The sequence below is a fragment of the Equus asinus genome, chromosome 7, assembly GCF_041296235.1.
Source record: "Equus asinus isolate D_3611 breed Donkey chromosome 7, EquAss-T2T_v2, whole genome shotgun sequence".
NCBI lineage: Eukaryota > Metazoa > Chordata > Mammalia > Perissodactyla > Equidae > Equus > Equus asinus.
The window spans coordinates 82,436,554-82,440,619 of record NC_091796.1 but is presented as its reverse complement, the minus strand read 5'-3'; the positions used below and the strand labels follow the sequence as shown (position 1 = coordinate 82,440,619).

General features: G+C 38.1%; 1 protein-coding gene across 6 annotated transcripts in view; it reads right to left on the bottom strand.

Annotated features, from left to right (window-relative positions):
- The window catches only part of ZNF410 (zinc finger protein 410), a 43,456-nt gene that overhangs the window by 777 nt on the left and 38,613 nt on the right, over positions 1 to 4,066 (bottom strand). The window lies entirely within an intron of this gene.

The following is a 4,066-nucleotide window of genomic DNA, read 5'->3' as shown; positions in this document are numbered from 1 at the left end:
CTGTAAAAGATTAAAACCAAATCTGGAATAGACTACCACTGAATAATAGGAAAAATACTTCATAATAAGTAAAAGGTTTATAAGTGGAAGTAGGGGAATGCACTGCAAGGGTGAGTCAAGGATATCTAGTTCCAAAGCAAGAGACATGCATATACTGATAGATCTCGTTCACATACTGGCCTTGGGACAGCACAAGGGCCACTTCATGATGCTGTCATTTTCACTATGGCAACTGAGTCTATAAACCAAACTATTGTTTGTGTAGTCACATACTCACTAGTCAGTAATGGAGGAATCTATAACTTACAGAGAAATCAGAAATGGTGGAACCAAAAATCTTATGTCCATCAATGTTAGCCCAAGTATAGGCTGAGGGCTCAAGTGGGACAAGTAAAAGGAAGGGAAGTCTACTAATGAGTTCTATATGAGAGCTAGATCCACTCATAAGAAATCCAGGGATTCCCTGGGCTTAAAAGAATACCTTTCCTGTGATGAGGGGAGACCAGCCTAAGAGTCTCTAACAACGTGGCAGCTAATATGGACACTCTACTCTACACTTAAAGCTGCTATTGAAAGGTGGTTTTGTACAATAATTGACGAAATTGGGTTCCATTTTATTATGAAAAGAAAATGAGATGGGAATGATATGGTGAAATTCAGAATAAAAATTGGGCTTATTAAAATCTAATCAGGGGCCAGCCTGGTGGCGCAGTGGTTAAATTCACACGTTCCACTTTGGCAGTCTGGGGTTCACCGGTTCTGATCCCGGGTGCAGACCTACGCGCCACTTGTCAAGCCATGCTGTGGCAGGCGTCCCACATAAAAATAGGGGAAGATGGGCATGGATGTTAGCTCAGAGCCAGTCTTCCTCAGCAAAAAAGAGGAGGATTGGCAGCAGATGTTAGCTCAGGGCTGATCTTTCTCAAAAAACAAAACAAAAAAACCAACAACAATAAAAAGTCACTGTTAAAAAAAATCTAATCAAATAAATTCTTGAGCTGAAGACATATTTACTTGGTGATCTCAACTTGGATGAAGGTAATTTACATAGTAGAATGTAATAATACAGAATTTAAAGAAATTTAACCAAAATTTAAAGAAAAATTTAAAAACTTAGAGAAACCACAGATTTCATTTGATGCTTCTGTCGTAGGGATGTAAGAATGATGTGTTTTTAATCTAGGCCAAGATCCAGATGTTTGCACTTAAACTTAGCAATGGCACTGTATGAGAAATCTATAAGAATTTGTAATTTGTTTTCCTCTTTGTTTTATATGAGAAACATTCCAAGATACGGTCAAAGCCAGCTGTCAATCACTTATCCTGGTTCTAGACTTCAAGAACATGAACTCATTCTGACTATGGAACCCCACTGGGAAGCCCTTTATTTAGCAGGAGGTCCAAAAGCCCTGGGGTCCCAGCTGGAGCTGCACAGTGAGATCTCTGTCTGATTCTCAGGAGACCAGGTAATACTAAGGGAAAACAGAAACTGTCCAATCCAAACCATCTGAATGAGAGGTAGTTTTGATATATTTTCCATAATAATTTCTGATACTTGATTTGATTATTTTCTGATGTTCTTGGTAAGTTATTTTTATTTTTAGAGCCTATTTATAGGAGTCCAATTAGAAGTGCACCAGTAGTTTCTTACAGGTCTGATCTACAATGCATGGTGAGCTCCAAAAACAGAATTTGACATGGACGTGTTGTTTTAAGGGTTGCAAATACCCTTCTCCTTCTCTGGCATCTGAGAATCCCTAAGGAATCACATTCCTCACTTACTGGAGGAATAGTTAGTACTTAGACCATGCACAAGGAAGAGCACCATGCCTGGAGCCTTGAGGGGCTTGTAGCTTGAAAAAAATGACGGTGTTAGAGGATGTGATAAGCCTACCTTGAGACAGAAAAGGAGAGGGTGAGCAGTGGAAATGCCTGTGATAAGAGGAAGATAATAATGGTAATAGTGAAGGAAACAGAAAAAAAGTGACCTCAGACAGAGGGTGTGTTTGTAAATACACAATGACCCCAAGAAAAGTGACAGTGCAGGATTTTAAGCTACATCTAAGGGCAGTACTTTCCCCTTTGTGTTGTTAATATTTTTCTATTAAGTGTCTGGGGCCTTCATTATGAAACTAGGTACTTAGGGCCTGTAGGCCCTTAGTGTCCTCCTGAGGTGAAGGCCAAGTTTTATTTTTTAGGCGGCCTGCGTTACTGTGTCTGCCTGAGACTGTGAGTGGGCATCACCTAGACAAGGATACTCTGAAGCCAATTTCAAGTCCCATGTGCCTAGGTTCAAGAGAACAAATGTGCTATTACTGGACATTCTGCATACACAAATGTGACCGTGTCATAACCCACTTAAAACCATGCAGTGGCTCTCCTCCAGGATAAATCATGTCCTATAAAGGCCCTTCAAGAGAGGGACCAGCTTATCTTTCCTGCTCTGTTTTTTCACTCCAGCCCATCTCCATGCTACACCCCATCATATTCAACCCTTTGTGGTTCCATAGTCGTGCCCTGCTCCCTCTCACCTTCTGTCTTTGTACACATTGCTACCTTTATGCCTGTTTTCTTCCAATCCCTCCACTTCTCCATCAAGATGATTGCTATTCATCCCTCAGGTTTCAACTTAAACTTATTCCCTGACTTCCCTCAAGACTAGCACTTACTACACTGTATAAAAATTGTCAGTTTATTGATCTGTCACCCTTCCCATTCTAACCTTTCCGTACAGCACAACTCCAGGGACACCTTTTACATAGTTATGGAGTTAGAAAAGGTAGAGGCCCTAACTCTTGACTGCAAGCTCTTGGAGGCAGAGATTCTATTTTGTTTACTATCATATAACTAGTACCCAGCAGAGTGCCTTGAACATATTACGTACATAATATGTGTTGACTAAGTTTTATATATCTGGCATTTATTTGGGGTAACTTGGAGTGCTTCAAAAAAAAACAAAGATATTTAGAAGTATAGGAGAGAAAAGCTCCAAGGTTTCAAAGATAAAAAAAGGAAAGGTTGAGTGTTGTAGATTGGTTTGTCAGGATAATAATTTGTACTAGGTAAAAGAGAAGGAGATAATTTTCCTGAACTAACTATTTTAGAGCAACCCAATAGTTGATGAGACAAAGTATTTCCTTTATAGAAGAATCACAGCTAATAAAAGCTGAGGGGAAAAGAGAATTAAGATATCACCATTTTGAAAGCCCTAATGAAAAAATAGATCCAGGCCATGATCAGTAATGGGCCAAGATTTTTATGTAACACACTGGTCAATCTTAGGATCGGTAAGAGGAGCACAACTGAGTTTCATGTGTCTCCAGATGAGATGTACAAGGAAGCAAGTACCTACGAAATACTCTTGCCAAGGGAGGAAAAAACCAAAACCTGAATCTAATCAAGCCTCTAAATGTAATAACCAGTTTTTAGGAAATCTGTGGATAGAGAAATATATTAAACAACAAAAGGAGTCAATCAGGAAAAAAAAAGATTTAAAAAAAAAAAAAGGAGTCAATCAGCCAAAAACAGAATGTGGGAAATTCTATAAGTCGACCCAATTCCTTAAATAGACAGCCATACTGAAAAAAAGAGGGGGAGGATTATTAGAGATAAAGAGAATTATTAACAAAATGCAATGAGGGGCCTTATTTGAATCCTAATTCAAACTAATCAGCCATAAAAAGACATTTTTGAGAAAACACAGAATACAGACTAAGTATAAGAAGATAGCAATATATTATTAATTTTGTTGGATGTGATAAAGATAGTAGATGTGATAAAGATAGTAGATGTGATAAAGATAGTAGATGTGATAAAGATATTATAGTTATGAAAAAAATCCTTCTCCATTAGAGGTATATATACTGAAATATTTACAGATGAGATGATTATGTCTTGGATTTGCTTTAAAATGCTCCAGCACAAGCAACAAAGAGTAGGAGGGAAGAGATAAAATAAGAGCAGTAGAAAGTTAATTGCTGAAGGTGGGTAACAGTACATGGGTTCATTATACTATTTTCTCTCACACTATGCTCTTTGAAAACTTCCATTATAAAAATTTTAAAAC